The sequence below is a fragment of the Pongo pygmaeus genome, chromosome 2 (assembly GCF_028885625.2).
Source record: "Pongo pygmaeus isolate AG05252 chromosome 2, NHGRI_mPonPyg2-v2.0_pri, whole genome shotgun sequence".
Taxonomy (NCBI): Eukaryota; Metazoa; Chordata; class Mammalia; order Primates; family Hominidae; genus Pongo; species Pongo pygmaeus.
The window spans coordinates 151,296,119-151,315,172 of NC_085930.1; the positions used below are offsets into that span (position 1 = coordinate 151,296,119).

Here is a 19,054-nt window from a genome sequence, read left to right on the forward strand (position 1 = left end):
CCTATAATCCTAGCTACTCAAGAGGCTGAGGTGGGAGGATCAGTTGGAGCCCAGGAGCTGGAGTCTAGTCTGGTCAATACAGCAAGACCCTGTCTCAAAAAAAGAAAAAAAAATCCCTTATTTAATTTTAAGCGTGTTTTATATTTAATTTTTATTTTTTTTGAGACAGAGTCTCAGTCTGTCACCCAGGCTGGAGTGTGGTGGCATGATCTTGGCTCACTCCAACCTCTGCCTCCTGGGTGTTCTCCTGCCTCAGCCTCCTGAGTAGCAGGGATTACAGGCATGTACCACCACACCTAACTAATTTTTGTATTTTTAGTAGAGATGGGGTTTCACCCATGTTGGCCAGGCTGGTCTCGAACTCCCGACCTCAGGTGATCTGCCCTCCTCGGCCTCCCAAACTGCTGGGATTACAGGCGTGAGCCACCGTGCCCGGCCAATTTTCAGTCTGTTTTATGTTGAACCAGGAGAAAAGGACTGAAGAATCTATTCTCATCCTGGGAAGTCTGAGAAGAAAGAGAAGTAGGATCAGATACAGTTTATTTTCCCATTTAAGTTCTGGTCTTAGGGCTGGGCGCCGTGGTTCACGCCTGTAATCCCAGCACTTTAGGATGCCAAGGAAGGCAGATCACTTGAGGCCAGGGGTTGAAGACCAGCCTGGCCAATATGGTGGAACCCCGCCTCTACCAAAAAAATACAAAAATTAGCCAGCTGTGGTGGCTCAAGCCTGTAACCCCAGCTACTCGGGAGGCTGAGGCAGGAAAACTTGAACCTGGGAGGCAGAGGTTGCAGTGAACTGAGATCATGCCATTGTACTCCAGCCTGGGTGACAGAGCAAGACTCTGTCTCAAAAGAAAAAAAAAAGTTTTCAACTTAAGAAAAGAAAAAAGCTAAGTTCTGGTCTTAGAAGGAAAGAGGTATGAAGGAAAAGGAAGGATTTTGAAAAGAAAATATTATTTACCTTGATGCTGACTCACTAATCTAATCTTGTGGGCAAAGACCAAGAATTCAAAAGATACCCACACTTGTGCCACCCTGGGGTGTGTCTCTCGCTGTAACACTGAGGTCATAGGATGGCATAGTAGTATCTTCAACCAGCTCATTGTGCATGCAAATAACAGATGATTCAAGACAAGAAAAGATCTTTGTACACTTTTATTTTAGTGCACTTTGTACACTTTGATGTTTCCTGTTACATAAAAATTCTCCTCTAAGCTACTCTGTAGTAGAGCTTATTGCTAAATGAAGAGGACTACCAGGTGACAGGGTCTTTCCAAAAACAACATACTTTTATTTGCTTTATGTATAATTAAAAATTAGGTGCACCATAAAATTCTATATTTGGTACCTTCTGATTATGGAATTTCTGTCCTGTAACAATACAGGATATGGCTACTTTTTCTTTCATTAGTCCAGATCTTTTAAGGAACTAGAAATGTTTAAAAGAGGATTGCCTTTTTATTTTGAGTCCCTTTACCATCTCTCTCCTCATCCTCTGTGAGTCAGGCCACTTTGGGATTTGCCATTTGTTCATGATCTGTACAATTACAGCTTCATGACTGAAAATGGAAGCAACCACCAGCTGAGGAGGAAAAAGAATACATATGTTCTTTGTCTCAACAGCACCATACCATATAATTTCAGCTCAGGGATAGCTCAGGAAATTAGCAGTGGCAGGCAGTAGAGCTTACACTTAACTACCAAGGGTAGAAGGGTGTGTAGAAGGGGGTGGTCATTCAGGTATGCTCTGTGGAAGAAGGCAGTTAAAGAATGAGGATGGCAGGGAATCACAAGGCCTGTGCCAGACTTCAAGGTTCACATGTTATCTAGAGGGTACAGCAACCCTGGCTTAGCCCAGTGTTACCATATAAGAATGTGGGTGCAATATTGCTAGATATTCTGATTTTAAATGAAAAAACAGAAATCTGAATTTTATGCTAATCTCCTAATTTTTATATATTTGCTCCAAAATTAAAAAAAAAAAATCCAACACTCAATGAGCCACAGAGGACATGTGTCCAGGCAGTGTTTGGCCCATGGGTGCCATTTTGTCCCTTTGGCAGCCAGGAGAGCCTCTTAGTTTGGTGAAAGAGGAGTTACAAGAGCCTGTGATGGGTGCCCTAGGAGTATGGCGGCTATAGAGTGTGAGACCTGGCCTGGGCTCCACCTGCTGCTTTCTTTTTCTGTTTTGTGGAGGAGGGTGTGTTTTAATTTTGCTTAAGGAAAATCTTTCACTCTCTAGATTTCCTTCCTGGAGAAAGAGGGGCTGGAAGTGTTGAATGCTGTTGGGGACTTCAAGAACTGGGTGGGGCTGGGCAGTGGTGAGGCAAGCCTGGCTATACTATGGGTCTCAAGGCAGGGTGTCATTAGAAAATTGAGACAGAGAAGCATCCATCTGCAGGATCTGGGTAGGGTGGGCAGAACACAGAACAGAAACAGAGCTTCCAGACCCAAGGATGGAAAAGGAGGGTAGAGTGGGGGTAGTTAAGAGGTGCCCAAGGCACTGAAGAATAGCCCCAGGTCTTGGCTTAGTTGTGGGTGGAAAGGAAGCTATTGAGGCAGCCAACATGGTCTGGACAATTGTTGATGATTGACCCAGAGAAGTGATGTAGTCTGAATTTCTTGAAGACCGTATGTCTTCTCTCCATTTACATTACTTTGGTGGTAAAAGCATGTTCCACAGGAGCAAGAACATTATTCAGTGTGTACAGATGATATCATCTGGCTTCAGCATTATGGCTGAGACAAGGCAGGGTCACTGTGCTTCCAGAGTGAGGTCACAGACTTTGGAATTCCTAGTTATATTCCCGATCATTCCACAATCATGATCATGATGGATGCTCTTGAGGGGCCTGATAATTCAGACTCTTCTTCCTTTTATTTTTTGAACCAACTGAGAAATAGATACAGGTCTCTCAAATGGAGTTTGAAATGTCAACTTTATTCTTGGTGGAGGTGGACCAGGATTGCAGCCTAGGCCCGTGTCCAAATGGCCTTCCTAATATCCTTCTTCCCAGAAGCTTAACGTCTACTCACCACATCCCAGGGAAACCTAGTGAACAATTGCCTCTGGGTCTGTTACCATGTGGAGGAAGAGGAGAGCTTGTGTCCTGAGGGCAAGCAGATGCTGAAGAGGGAAGGGGCAAACCATGTAAGGACAGTGATGTTTAGCACTTTACCCCACCCTACTCCGTAAAAACCACTTTAGCTCCATTGAGTATAGCAGTGGTTTTTCAAAAGTGTGGTCCCCAGACAAGCAGCATTAGCATTACCTTGAAGTTTACTAGACATGCAGACTTTTCATCTCCATTCCAGACAAACTGAATCAAACATTCTGGAGGATAGACCCAGGAGTCTATGTTTTAACAAGCCCTTTTGGTGATTCTATTGCATTTAAAGTCTGAGAACTATTGCAGTAGAGGAATGAGGTTCAGTGGGCCCAAGACACTTACTGTCTCTCCAGTGAGGTAAATCAGTTCCCATTTTATGGAGGAGAGTGAGAAAGAAGTGCAAAGAGGCCAAAGGTGCTGCTTTGACAATAGGTCCTCATGGAAACATAAAGATAAGGGTTTCCCCCAACAGATAATCCTGCCCTGTAGTCTGGAAGATGATAGTTTGAGAAAAAATGCAAGAGCAAACATGAAGACTTTCTTCAGATGCTCCTTTTCTCATTTGTTAATGTTTTCTACCTTTTCTATAAAGGATAAGGTAGAGAAAAAAGAATGATGGAAGAAAGCACACTAGTAGGAAGAGAAAGAACACTAAATGATATAGAAAATAATAGGTATTGTATTTCTTCCTTTACAATTAATCACTTATTTTTCTATATTATTGATTAAATTTTTAGTCTCTGATTTGTTTTTCTAGTTGTGACCCCAACAATAGGCCATTTGACTGTGATCATGTCAGCATGGACTGCAGTGCTATTTGCTTTTTGTATCTATTCATTTTCATGTTGAATTGTGTGTATTGTTTAGTGACACAGTTATTATTATTATTATTGATGGAGTCTCATTCGGCCACCCAGGCTGAAGTACAGTGTCACGATCTCAGCTCACTGCAACCACTGTCTCCCGGGTTCTAGCGATTCTCCTGTCTCAGCCTCCCGAGTAGCTGGGATTACAGGCACCCGCCATCATGCCTGGACAATTTTTATATTTTAGTAGAGATGGGGTTTCACCATGTTGGCCAGGCTGTTCTTGAACTCCTGACCTCAGGTGATCCGTCAGCCCAGGCCTCCCAAGGTGCTAGGATTACAGGTGTGAGTCACTGCACCCGGCCAGTGACACAATTATTTGTGTCCTTCATATTCACCTGGAGTTCAGATTATTCAAATTGCTTTGTAACCTTGAGTAGGTCATTTAATTGCAGTTTCAGCAGTCTTCAAATCACAATGGACCATTGCCCAGTTAGCCACTAAAATAGCCAGTGATGGCGGGTGCTTGTCACAATAATCCACATAGTTGGCATTTCATATTTTAAGGTTGAAAAAGGGATACATTTCCAAAATGTTGTGATTAGGAAGATTTTTTTTTTTCTTTTAGCCAACTTTTTTAGAGGTTTGGAATAAAATTATGCCCCCTTGGGTACATATAACCTTAACTAGACATGGATGCCAACCTCTTGTAAACACGCTCAAGTCCTTGCAGTCCAGAATGGAAGCTTGTTTCCATTAAATGTTTAGTCTTTCCAGATACTGTTACAGGAATGAGAAATGCTAAAGAATTCAAGCTGCCTCTGATTTCATCCGAAAATGGAATTATGGTGGTAGTGATCATCATAGTAACTGAATAGTTACCATGTTCCAAGAACTGTGCTTGATCTGTCGTAACCCTGTGGGCAGGTAGTCTTTCATTCCTTTTATACAGATGAGAAAACGGAGGCACAAAGAACTTAACTGACTTGCCAAAAGCACCCCATCTGTGCTTGAGAAACAGGAGCAAACTCAAATCCAAGTCTGCTCATATCAAAGCTATGTCCTTAATCATCTAGTCTGCTAGATGGGCTAACTCCTGACAAGATTTGCACTTGGGGCCTTGATCAGCGTAGCAGAGGTCTCAGGTAGTTGGTGGGAGAAATGGGGAGTGCTTCAGCAGTATTAATCATTTGTTCAAGGAAAAAATTCAGAAATCCTTATTTTAGATCTCATTCAGATTCCTAGGCCCCATCCTAAAACTTCTGAATGAGACTCTTTGGGTTGAGACCCAGGAATCTGCATTCAAAATAAGATCCACATGTTGATTTTATGACTAATGAAAAACTACTACACCTGGCCGGGCATAGTGGCTCAGTTGTATAATCCTAGCACTTTGGGAGGCTGAGGCAGGTGGATCACTTGAGGTCGGGAGTTTAAGATAAGCCTATTCAATATGGTGAAACCCCATCTCTATTAAAAATACAAAAATTAGCCAGGCTTGGTGGCATGCGTCTGTAATCCCAGCTACTCGGGAAGCTAAGGCAGGAGAATTGCTTGAACCCAGGAGGCAGACGTTGCAGTGAGCCGAGATCGCGCCACTGCACTCCAGCCTGGGTGACAGAGCGAGACTCTGTCTCAAAAAAGAAAAGACAACTACTGCACCTAATTGCTAGGCATCATTTCATGTCCATTTCAGTAATCTCTGGGGCCCAGTCTCTCAGGAAGGGTTAAGACAAAGGTATCCCTGCTCATCATTATTGGCAGAATCTTGAGTATTTTTATTTTTGTACTGTTTTTCTTTTTAAGCTCCTACACTAAATATTTGACTAACATCTAATATGTATATGTTATTGGAGGGAAAATTTATTTAAGGAGAACTGTAAAATCAACATTGATCTCTCCCCTCAAACAAATTCTGCCTACCCTCACCCTGCTGCATCTCCCAAATGCTAGCTGTTCTCTCGTAGACAATCCAAGGCTAAGGTGATAAGAACATCCCATTCTGAATAAAACTATCTGAGCCTGTATTAGCTTTCTATTGCTCCCATAACAAACTACCACAAGTTTAGCAACTTAAACAATACAAATTTATTATCTTACAGTTCTGTAGGTCAGAAGTTTGACCCAGGTCTCACCAGGCTAAAGTCAACACAGCAGGACTGCGTTCCTTTCTGGAGGCTCTAGGTGAGAATCGTTTTCATGGTTCATTTTGGTTGCTGGCAGAATTCGGTTTCTTTTGATGGTAGGCCTGAGATCTCCGTTTTCTTCTTGGACGTAAAGGGAAGGCCATCCCCAGCTTCTAGAGGCCACCTGCATTCCTTGGCTCATGGTTCCTTTCCTTTGTCTTCATAGCCAGCGACAGTCGATCAAGCCCCTCTCATACTTTGAATCTTTCCTCTTCCTCCTCCTGTTTCATCTCTCTGAGCCAGCAGAGAAAGGTTCTCTTTTTTTAAAGACTCATGTGATTAGATTGGGCCTGCCCAAATAATCTAAGACAATCTGCCTCATCTCAAGGCCCATACCCTTAATGAACATCTGCAAAATCCGTTTTGCCATTTAAGGTACCATATTCACAGGTTCTGGGGATTAGGATGCAGACATCTTTGGGGGACAGGGTATTATCCTGCCTGCCACAGATGCGTTGTCTGCCTTTGTTGACAAATAAGATAGCGGTGGTTATCACTACCAGCAGGGCTCCAAGCATTCATGTTGATGTACACGTGAGAAAATGTGACTTAACTGGATATCTTTCTAAACAGAAAACATTTCAGGGCCAGATTCCAAAACAAATAGTTTTGAAAAGGATGTTTCAGGGCTTTCGTGTAGTCAAGCAGAGCTGCCACAACATTTATCTCTGTGAGTAGGAAAGGAAGGCAATTCACGTTGAGCCTGCTTCTCTGGTAGTTTGGATTCAGAAAACAATTCTGATATGAAAGAGGCACACCCATTCAGCCAGAATATTTGCTTTTTGTGACTCATTGCCTGCCATATGCTCCCCTGCTTCCGCACCTTTGTTCATGCACTTCCAGCTGCTTGGTGTGCCCTTATGTCTACCAATTTATCTATGATACATATTTATGACAAGTTTTGACACCTACTTATTCTGGGAAACATTTTCCAAGATGCTAAAAGTATGGCATCTACTCATTTTTCCCAAAAACTGAAGTAAAATGCTAAAAAGAATCCATGTCATCTGCCAGATTTCCAAAGGCTGTTTTTGAGTTCTTCTCTATGATGTTTTCCTCCATAAATGCGTACAGCATTAAAGAAGCCCCTGCAGCATTTTGGAGATAGTAAGTACTTTGTAACTACTTAGTGATTTGAAGTACTAAATCTAAGTAATTGATTATATTATCTTTATACCAAAAGTCTGCAAGATGTGTGTATGTATTGTGTCCTTAGAATATTCTAAACAGAAGAACATTGCTAATAATGTCTCATATAAGCAAATAAAACTGGGATTGTTAGAGGTGAGGTTTCCAATTCATCTTTTTCTAAATATGTTAATTCATATTCTGTCAGATTACTTAGAGGTATAATGGGCAAGGGAGTGGACTTTTTTCTTCTGTCTTTTAATGTGATGTATATATGCAGAAAAACAAAAATTATGTGTATAGTTTGATGAATTTTCACAAATGGCTACTCCCACAATCAGCACCCTATCGAGAAACCAGAATTACTCCTGGCTCCCCAGAAACTCTCTGGTTGCTTTCCAGTTGCTGTCATTCTCAGGGGTCATCAGTACCCTGATGCTTCAGAAGTTTGAGAAGTAGACTTTTTTTTTTTTTTTTTTTGAGGCAGAGTCTTACTCTGTCACCCAGGCTGAAGTGCAGTGGCACAATCTCAGCTCACTGCAATCTCCGCCTCCCAGGTTCAAGTGATTCTTCTGCCTCAGCCTTCCAGGTAGCTGGGATTACAGGTGCCTGCCACCATGCCTGGCTAATTTTTTTGTATTTGTAGTAGAGACGGGGTTTCACCATGTTGGCCAGGCTGGTCTCAAACTCCTGACCTCAGGTGATCCACCCACCTCAGCCTCCCAAAGTGTTGGGGTTACAGGCGTGAGCCACTGTACCAAGCCTGAGAAGTAGACTATTTTTAAGATGCAGAAAGATATTCTCACAGATGATATGACAATCTTAGAAACAAATCTCTAAGCAAATGTTTATGGGTTTATAGAGATTTTTTTTTTAAATGTGACTCTTGCCCTGAAGGTGCATTTAAACATGGAATAGTAAATTCTTTCCTAATGTTCTTGCTTTATCAAATAGTTTGAGTTACAGATACAACTTTGATTCGGTTTATTATTTTCCAGTATTTATTGAGTACTTGTGATGGTTCAAAATACTTACGCCTCAAATATTCATAGGCTGTTAAAACTGCACCATATAGGCCGTGTACAGTGGCTCATGCCTGTAATCGCAGCACTTTGGGAGGCCAAGGTGGGCAGATCACTTGAGGTCAGGAGTTCAAGACCAGCTGGCCAACATGGTGAAAGTCTGTCTCTACTAAAAATACAAAAACTAGCTGGATGCGGTGGCAGGTGCCTATAATCACAGCTACTAGAGAGGCTGAGGCAGAAGAATGCTTGAACTTGGGAGGGGCAGATGTTGCAGTGAGCCAAGATCGCACCCCTGCACTCCAGCCTGGGCGACAGAGTGAGACTCTGTCTCAAGAAAATAAAATAAAAGAACAAACAAGAACTGCACCATACACTTGGCCCTGATCAGTGACTTGGCACCATATCTTTTTCTACATAGTTGTTATTGAGATCAAATTTAAAAATTTTCCAGTATTTTTTTCCTGGAATTTTGGTTTAGGCTCATAGTAGATATTAAAGAAGAATATATTGTCAGCAAAAGTGACAGTCTCCATACTGTACATTTTAACTGTCTACTGTGACATTTCCCAACAAAGTGGAAATTGAAATTGTAACAGAATGGAATGGGTAAACTCTTAGAGCAATTGGATTCACAGCTATAGTGTCCCTCATTATACCACAGAGGGTAATGTCCCCATCTACCCTCTGTGTTCAGGGATGTTTGCTGAAGCATTATTTCTAAAAGTGAAACATAGGAAACCACCTTAGTTAGCAATATGAATGCTTAAATAAATCATGGTATAGTCATATATGGACTATTATGAAGCATGAAAGGCATACTTTCAAAAACTGAAAACTTTAAATAATATTAAGTAAAACGATATATAGCAAATACCAATTTTGTTTGGAAAATTGTATATTCATACACATGTGCATAGAAGAAAGATTGAAAATTTATAACATTTTGGCCTTGGTTATTTCTGAATGGTGTGCTTGAGAGCAATTTAGATTTTATTATTTTCCAAATATTTTTAATTCTGCATATTGCTTTTCAACAATCAGAAGATAACCACACAGGATCCATTTTTTAAAAGGACACATAGGGCAGATAATTGGTTTTTCCTGTGAAGTGAAGTCCTGGGGGAAATCAGACAGAGCAAATACATGTTTTAGTCAAGAGGTTAGCAGAACTCCATGCAACAGCAGCAGGACTACGGCCATCCATAAGTGGTCTCCTTGAAATAATGGAATTTTCAATGCAAAAAACATTAATGCCACCTCATCCAACTTTCTATGTAGGAATTCCCAAAGACAACAGCCTGTGCACCTCCAAAATTGACTCTGAGCTTTTGGACACACAGGTCCAGTGTTCCGGGTGTAGAACCTCACTGTTCCAGTCCGGATTGTCTCTGGACCACGTGGACAGAATATTTCCTTACATTCGTGCAGAATTTGTCTCCGGGTATTTCTGCCAGTGGTCCTAATTCTACCAGCTTGTAGCCATAAAGAGCAAGAATAAGCCTTCTTCAATACAGATGTCCTTTAAAATATTTAAATGTGAGTGTGTATTTTTAACATTCATTGAGGTATAATTTAGATATGCTAGACTGTACCCATTTAAAGTGGACAACCGGCTGTGTTTTGACAGGTATATACATCCACAAAATCACCACCACAATCAAGACGTAGAACACTTTTCTCCTCCAAAGCCTCCTCGTGTATTTTGCTTTCCATCCCTCCTTTCACCCTGTTCCAAGCAACCTTTGTTCCGCTGTCACTATAGGTTAGTTTGTATTTTCTAGAATTTCCGTAAATGGGATCATACAGTACTGTATGTACTTAAAAAAAACTGCCTTATAAAAGTCCTTAACTTTTTCTTTCACTTTATGAAGCAGTTTTATAACATCCATTCTTTACCTTTATGGAGCCATCATAAAAGATGTTTTAGACTTTCCCTTCAGATAATTAACCAGACAGTGAAAATGCATTATACATTTTATAAGTGAAACTGTTCTTGCCTCACTTAAATGGTAGTGTTGGACTATAACCCTTGGGGCATCTTCTGGTTTTAACACTGTATTATACTGTAACATGTTTTCAGTTACTATTCAAAGATAATTTTGGATATTTGCTTGAAATTAGTCCAGTGACTCTAATTGAAATTCAGTAAGATGTTAGGGTTTGTTTGTTTTTGGTTTTACAATTTCCTAATTATTTCTGGGAATTAATTCTTCATGATTTTTTACATGATGAAAACAATATTGCCGTTTTCTTTTCTTTTTTAAGAGATAGGGTCTTGCTGTATTGCCCAGACTGGAGTGCAGTGGCCATTCACAGGAGTTATCATAGCATGCTACAACCTTGTACTCCTGGGCTCAGGTGGTCCTCCTGCCTCAGCCTCCCAAGTAGCTGGGATTATAAGCACATACCACTGTGCCCAGCTCAACATTGCCATTTTAAAATTAAAGTGGCAAAGGAACATTTATAAAAAGAATATGGAAGCTCATAGGGTAGTCCCATTTCATAGGAAGAAAACCTACTTGGGTAAAATCTAAGGGGTAAGGTGAATACCACAATATATTTTAAGCTCCCCAGCTATAATCAAATAGAAATGATGATGACATCCACATTTTTGCCTCTTGATTTTTTTATGGTTCTAAACCACACCCATGTTGCAGATTGGCCTTTCTACTGAGAGTAAGTTCCATCAAGATTAAAATCTCTAGTAATAGGCAAAACACTTCAGTGTGGAATTGCTTCTTTTCTTTGGTCAAACACTAACTTTGGCAGAGGATAGACACAGCTTAGGAAGACTGAATTTTAAGTCTTCTGAATTGTTTTTCTGGACTTCCAAATCTCAAGTGATAAGACCAGCAGAAGCAGGTATACAAAAATTTCTCTCTGTCAATAGCAGTAAGACAGCCTCGGATTCCAGGCTGCTTTTTCATATAATTGTTAAATTGAGATAAACACCCTCATAGTATTTCTTTTTTAAATGCATTCTTGCTTTGGGACTCTAGATGGCTTTGCATAATCAATGTAAATAGGAACCTTGGTGTGAAGATAATATAATTCTTAATTATCTCTTCATTTTTCTGTTTGAAAACTTTCTTCTGTAAGCACCACTGGTTAGAGAAGAAAGGACTGTTTTGGTTTATTCAGGGTTAGATAAAAATATTAGACTCATAATTCTTGATTGGGCTTTGATTTTCCTTTCAGAAATGGATATAAATTATTAGGAAAATGCTGAAGTGACTGAATGTGCTCTTTCTGTGCTATCTAGAATGTGTGTGTATTATTGCTTGGAAACTTGATGCTTTCAGTCTGATGGAAACAGCTCTTCCAGTCTATAGTTTAATTGTGGATAAGCAAAACTCCGCTTTTTTCTAGAGAAATTTCACAGATTATAAGACATAGTAGTAGAGGATATCTCCAGTACTAGGAATGTGTAAGATTCTATTTAAGCATCTGGAGTCTGAAGAAAATATCTAAATGGAAATAAATTCTTTATCATTATATTTGTTCTTCAGCATTTCCAAGTACCAAAATGTACTTGGGGATAGCAACTTTGCTTAAAAGCTTTTCACTGTTTCATTGAATTTGGGAAGGGCCTGAAAGCTTTCAGAAAGATAATTTTCTTATAAATAGTGTACAAATGAGCAAGTTGCTCTTTAGTGAGCATTTTTAATGATTTCTGAGGCTGGCCAAAAAACTCTGTATCTTTGCCCTATGCAGCCCTAGAAGCTGTAGCAGCCTTACCTTAAGTTGTTTTCTTAGTAAAGCAGAAAATGAGCAGTTCCCACCCTGTGTAAAGCTGAGAAGATCTTGAATGATGCATGTTGAGGAAACTTGGATACTGATACTGCTGGCAATTTACATAGGCCCCAGTGCCAAAGAATTAAAGACTCTTGAGTTTTCTTAAAAGAGGCCAGCTTTTAAAAAGTTAAGTATGTTTTCTTTTTGCAGTGACCTGAGCTCTTAAACCTAAGTCTAAGTAGAGAATTAAGACTTGCTCAGCTTTGTGAAGCAGTCAACTTATTTGTACGCACCATAGAATACTCTTGTTAGAGAAGTGAACACATTATGACCAATTAACCATGGAAAGTGAGTGCCATGGGAAAATTTTACATAGTTAAAACAAAACACATAGCTTTCTTAGGAACTGGAATTGCCTTTCCTATATTATACCTGGAGTCCAACAAAGGCTATGCCTTTGTGCCAGTCCTTTTACAATGAATCAACCAATTGCTCAATTGTATTCTTGTGGAGAAGGGGGATAACATTCCTTTATGATCCCAGTTTAGATCAGTTTACCACCCAAAGCATGATATTTGATTACCCTTATTAGGTTTCTTTGCGTAGCTACAAATGCTACTAATGGTGTGGTCTTGTCTAGCCATTAAAAAAAAGTCTGCCTCTGATGACTTAACAGTCAGTGCTGTCAAAGGCACTGTTGCTTGGAACCCTGGAAATACGAGCCCAAAGAGAATAGAGCAGCACTTTGGGGTTAGGGATAAACTGCAGAAACAAACCTCTTAAATTCCCGAATATGCCACTGAGTGCCTGACTGCCTATTTTTTCTTCTAAGTGCTGATTTTAATCTCTAAAGCTCCCTGGGTCTGGGCCTCAATTGCTTTAAGAATTATAAAAGTTTAGCTACCATTTCTGACTATGTTCTTCTATTAGAATTGAGGTTTCTAGGGTTCCCTCTTTCTCTTTCCTTCCAAATGTTTCCAACTCAGTTCTCAGTATTACAGGAAAAACAAGGTGCTGTCCGAAGCCGCTAAATTCTTATCCCTATACCTACTCCAGCTGAGGTGGGAGGTGGAGATTCTTCTCCTTTTCAAATGTTGGAGCGGTGGTCCCCAGGCTTCTGGAATTTTTAGCGCATCAGTGACAACATGTTGTGCATATACTACTTGCAAGGTCTATATTTTTAATTTTTATATACTAAATGTATATGTTATACATGTTCTACTTAATGTGTAGGTTATATATACTAGGGTATATATGAAAATAAATGCTGCTGGATGTGGTGGCTCATTCCTGTAATCCCAACACTTTGGGAGCTGAGGCGGGTGGATTGCTTGAGCCCAGGAATTCAAAACCATCCTGGGCAACATGGCAAAACCCGTCTCTACTGAAAATACAAAAATTAGCTGGATGTGGTGGCATATACCTGTAGTCCCAGCTACTTGGGAGGCTGAGGCAGGAGGTTTGATTGAGCCCAGGAGTTTGAGGCAGCAGTGAGCTGTGATTGTGCCACTGCGCTCCAGCCTGGATGACAGAACAAGACCCTGTCTCAAAAAAGAATGAATGAATGAATGAATGAATGAATGAATCAACGAATTCATGCATACATGCTACTCAGGAGGCTATGTCTTGCTATGTTGCCCAGGCTGGGATTACAGGCATGAGCCACTAAAACTAAACTTAAGAGGATAAGAAGGGGAGCTCATAGAGATTGTGGTGGACTCCTTTTTTGCTAGGGGACTGCTACTTCCTCCCAAGTAGAGCACAGACAGATCAGAAGTAAATAAGGCATGGGACATAGTTTTAGCAACAAGAAGAGTGGGGATGATGGAAAATCAGGAAGAGAGCATCTTAGCAAACACAATATGTTAATAAGCAATGAGACATGGATTTGTTAGGGAGGATGGAGGGGGAGGAGTCTAGAGCGAACTCCCTCGCTGCTGCTGTTTGAGTGCTCTCTACATCACTAACATTGTGCCGGGTGCTTTTTGTACATTATCATTTCATCCTGGCAGCCAATCATAAAGTGGGGTTTAAGATGAGAAGACTAAGGCAGACAGGCGTTAAATGAAAAAAAGATAAAATAAGATGATTTTTTAAATCTATTGTTAATTGGAAAGATTTTATCATATCATTAATATCTCATAGTAAAATATATACACAAGATACTGTTTATTATTAATGAGTGAGTATAAAGTTGTATTTTATATAATCTTGATAATTTTGACTTTTTTGCCCAACATGTGATCACACTGCTCCTCTTTTGTTTTCTGATGTAGCTGGTAAAGACTCCTACTAAGGATAGAGGTGTGTGTTCTACTGTTTTCTTATGCTTATATGATTTGTATTTTTTACAGTCTCCAATTGCTTTGCAGACATATTTTTAAAGCTACTTGCTTATTTAGTGAGTGTAGCTTTGGTATCAACTGGGTTATATAATCTGTTAATCCACTCAACCAGGCATGTACAAACTGTAAAACATCACAAATGCTGGAAGTGAAAAAGGAAAGACAGTCACTGTCCAGGCTCTTCTTTGTGGCACGTCTACTCCTCTCTTGTGATATCCCTTGAACTGTTTGTGTCATGGGATCTTGTCATAAGGACCAAGTTAGGATTTTACTGAAAATATACACATTAAATGTTTTATTTTGTTTCCTTACTTTTAGCTAATTTTGTTTCCTTACTTTTAGTTTTAAAAATAAACATAGTTCTAATATTTACTTCCTACGCTCTGGTAGAGATCATTGTTCTTGGTGACTCTTGTCTTCTGAGTAGACAAGGGTGTGACCTCAGTTTTCTCATCTGTTAAACAGGGAGTTGGACTAGATGACTTTTTAGGTGTTTGGGAAGGGGATTTTTTTTTTTAACCACATTTAGTTTTGTACCTACTTTTTTGTACTTACATATGCCTGTTAACTCATCCTTCTAAGTAACATTCACTGGTTGGAAGTTTCTGTAAGGAATAATGTTCAGAAATAGGAGTGACATATTAAGGTTTGCTTTTTAAGTCAAGATTTTGGAAATATCTGTTACACCCAAAATGGAACTTGAAAAGCTTTCTTACTCTTCAAGGCCCATGCAGTTTAAACTCTACCCTCTCAGGAAAATTTTTTCAGACCCATGTTAGAAGTATCTGCTATCTGTTTTTTTTCTTCTATATAATTCTGCTTGTACATTAATCAGTAGACTTGAATTATGGTTATATGTGTACATGTTTGCTTTTTATGAGGCACAGCTGTTTATTGTTTATTTTGTTTTTGAGACAGTGTCTCGCTCTGTCACCCAGGCTGGAGTGCAGTGTTGCTATCAGGGCTCACTGCAGTCTCGACCTCCCAGGCTCAAGAGATCCTCCTGAGGAGTTGGGAACACAGGCATGTACCACCATGTTGTTATTTTTTTTCAGACTTTTTTTTTTTTTTTTTTTTTTTTAATAGAGACAGAGTCTCCCTGTGTTGCCCAGGCTAGTCTTGAACTCCTGACCTCAAGCAATCCACCTGCCTTGGCTTTCCAAAGTGCTGCAATTACAGGTGTGAGCCACCACGCTGGGCCAATCATATTTTAATTTTTAGAAAAAAATGAGGATTTGGAGTTGTTAGAATTGAGAAAGTAAAAAGAACCATGTACAGAAAGAATTGTTTTGTAAACCTCTATACTGAGTCATCTAATTTCAATGTCTACATAAAAGAAGCTCAGAGCTCTTTCTTGAATATCATGTAGAAAGATGATACCTTGGTTCCCTTGAGAACCTGATTCATGACATCATTGCTTTTGGCCATTCAAGAGTCAGTGTGGTTTATTGAAAGGAACATGGAACTGGGACTCGGGCACACTGAAAATACTACCAGCTTTGACACTTACTAGTGGATGATCTGGGCTGTTTAGCTTGATCTCTCTGAATCTGTTTCCTTATATGTGGAAATGGGAAAAAAGATGGGTCCCAGAATATAGTGTGTGTGTGTGTGCGTGCGCGTGTGCATGCAGTGTGCGTGTGTGCATGCATATGTGTATGTGTATAAATTTATGTAGTGTAATATTATTTTTATTCCCATTTTACATATGAAGAAACAGCTAATAATTCTATAATATGTAATATTCAGTCCTGTTCCTTAGCTCACTGGGCTGATGTGAAAGTCAGATGTGATAATACATCTGAAAGTGCTTTATAAATTAGAAAACACTTAAATGTGAAATGTAATTTACCTTGATAATGGCACCTGTTACTTATAATATCATGGTGGTCTTCCTTAGTCTTTGGTTTTAGGCCACCATAAAGAATCACTTTCAAACTTATTTCTTTCTTTTACAACATTTGTCATTGTTATTAGCTGAGAATGAAATCTCTAGTGAATTTGTCCTGAGACATTCATACTACCTTATGACTTAATGAAAAAACCCATCACTTTGAAACAGACAACAAAAAACACTGGGTCAGCCGATTAATGCTATTTTAAGTAATGAAGTTAACTAAAGTAAAATATTCTAAGATTTCGAAAGCTGTATAGAGTCAGATTAACTCTGTAAGCAGAATGACGAAATTCTCTTATGGCAGGTCCAGAGGGGAAGCTTCCTGGACCCAGCCTTAGATTGAATAGTAATAATGTGGACTTGTTTCACACACTTGTTTCAAGTTTGTTTCAATATGACTCTAGTTGTTTTGATACTAATGTGTGCCTACTAGCTGAGTGGTATTGGGCAAGTTAGTTAACCTTAGTGAGCTTGATTTTATAAGTAAAAATAGATATAACAACTGCTACTTTTGGGGGCTGTTTTAAGGATTGGAAATAATTTTTTTTTTTTTTTTTTTGAGACATAGTCTCACTCTGTCACCCAGGCTGGAGTGCAATGGCACGATCTTGGCTCACTGCAACCTCTGCCTCCCAGGTTCAAGCAATTCTCCTGCCTCAGCCTCCTAAGCCTGAGTAGCTGGGATTACAGGTGTGCACCACCATGCCCGGCTAATTTTTGTATTTTTAGTAGAGACGGGGTTTCACCATGTTGGCCAGGCTGGTCTCGAACTCCTGACCTCGTGATCTGCCCGCCTCGGCCTCCCAAAGTGCTGGGATTGCAGGCATGAGCCACCGTGCCTGGCTGGATTAGAAATAATTTATATAAAGTTCCTGGCACATATTCATCGGAATTCTGATTAGCACACATGTGTATGAGGAAACTAACTGGAGACCTGGGAAAGAACTGTTGGGAAGGATTAGAAGGAATAGGGCTTAGCACTCACACAGACCAGGAATAGTTCCAGTTCTTACCAGCCACACGGTAAAAAACCATGTAGTAATGTACAGGTTATTGGGTACTCAGAGGCCTCTTGCCTCAATAATGGGGAATAATTAGCCCACAGACAGTGTGGTTTCTCAACCTCAGCACTATAGGAATGTTAGACTTGATAATTCTTTGTTTTAAGGGGATCTCCTGTGTATTATATGATGTTTTGCAACGTCCCTGGCCTCAACACACTAGATGCCAGTGATACCTCCTCTTGTGAAAGTAAAAAATGTCTCCAGACATTGCCAGATGTCCTCTGAGGAGCATAGTCATCTCCTGTTGAGAATCAGAGCCCTAAACTCACTTCTGTGCTGGTCCTGCCTAATGAAGCTTAAAAGCAAGACCTAAGGGTCAAACTCTTTCCAAGTAATTTAACTGCATCCAAGAATAAAGATCAAGAATGGTTATAGGGCTTCCGCCCACCTACAGAAACAGAAAAAAATATTTTAAAATTTTGGCCTGGCAAGGTGGCTCACACCTGTAATCCCAGCACTTTGGGAGGCCGAGGCAGGTAGATCACTTGAGGCCAGGATTTTGAGATCATCCTGGTCTCATGGTGAAACCCCATCTCTACTAAAAAGACAAAAACTATCCAGGCGTGGTGGCAGGTGCCTGTAATACCAGCTGCTCAGGAGGCTGAGGCAGGAGGATTGCTTGAGCCCAGGAGGTGGAGGTTGTAGTAAGCTGAGATTGCACCAGTGCACTCCAGCCTGGGCAACAGAGTGAGACCCTGCCTCAAAAAAAACAAAACAAAACAAAACAAAACTCTAAAATATAAAATCCTGGCTGGGTGCAGTGGCTCATGCCTGTAATCCCAGCACTTTGGGAGGCTGAGGTGGGCAGATGATGATGTCAGGAGTTCGAGACCAGCCTGGCCAACATGGTGAAACTGCATCTCTACTAAAAATACAAAAATTAGCCGGGCATGGTGGCAAGTGCCTGTAATCCCAGCTACTCAGGAGGCTGAGGTGGGAGAATTGCTTGAAACCAGAAGGCGGAGGTTGCAGTGAGCCAAGATCTGGCCCACTGCTCTCCAGCCTGGGCAACAACAGCAAAACTCTGTCTCAAAAAGGAAAAAAAAAAAAATCTCAAGCAACCTTGAATATCCAAAGCAATCTTGAAAAAAATAAAGTTAGAGAGTGTACACTTCTTGCTTTCAAAATATACTACAAAGCAGCAGTCTGATATCAAGATGGTATAGTACTGGCATAAAGACATATATATAGACCAATGGAACAGAATAGAGAGCATGTAAATAAACACACACACACACACACACACACATATATATAGAGGGAGAGGGGTCCCAAGACTTACACGATGGGGCAGAGACAGTCTGTTCAACAGATAGTGTTGGAAAATTGGATATCCATATGCAAAAGAATGAAGTTGAGACTGGGCATGGTGGCTCATGCCTGTAATCCCAACACTTTGGGAAGCCGAGGCAGGTGGATCACCTGAGCTCAGTAGTTTGAGACCAGCCTTAGCAACATGGCAAAATCCTGTCTCTATAAAAAATACAAAAAAAAAAAAGCCGGCACGGTGGCTCACGCCTGTAATCCCAGCACTTTGGGAGGCCACGGTGGGTGGATCACTGGAGGTCAGGAGTTGGAGACCAGCCTGGCCAACATGGTGAAACCCCGTTTCCACTAAAAATACAAAAATTAGCCAGCTACTTGGGAGGCTGAGGTAGGAAAATCGTTTGAACCCGGTAGGTGGAGGTTGCGGTGAGCCGAGATCGTGCCACTGCACTCCAGCCTGGGTGACAGAGTGAGACTCCATCTCAAAAAAAC

At 40.4% G+C, this 19,054-nt stretch overlaps 1 protein-coding gene across 3 annotated transcripts in view; it reads left to right on the forward strand.

The window, feature by feature from the left end:
- The window catches only part of PLS1 (plastin 1), a 115,031-nt gene that overhangs the window by 15,553 nt on the left and 80,424 nt on the right, over positions 1–19,054 (forward strand). Inside the window, exon 2 of one of the 3 annotated variants that reach the window (XM_063662271.1) lies at positions 6,019–6,100. The exons of the other annotated variants lie outside the window; for them this stretch is intronic. The gene's annotated coding sequence lies outside the window, so the exon portion shown is untranslated. The remainder of the gene's footprint in view (positions 1–6,018; positions 6,101–19,054) is intronic. 3 annotated transcript variants of the gene reach the window in all.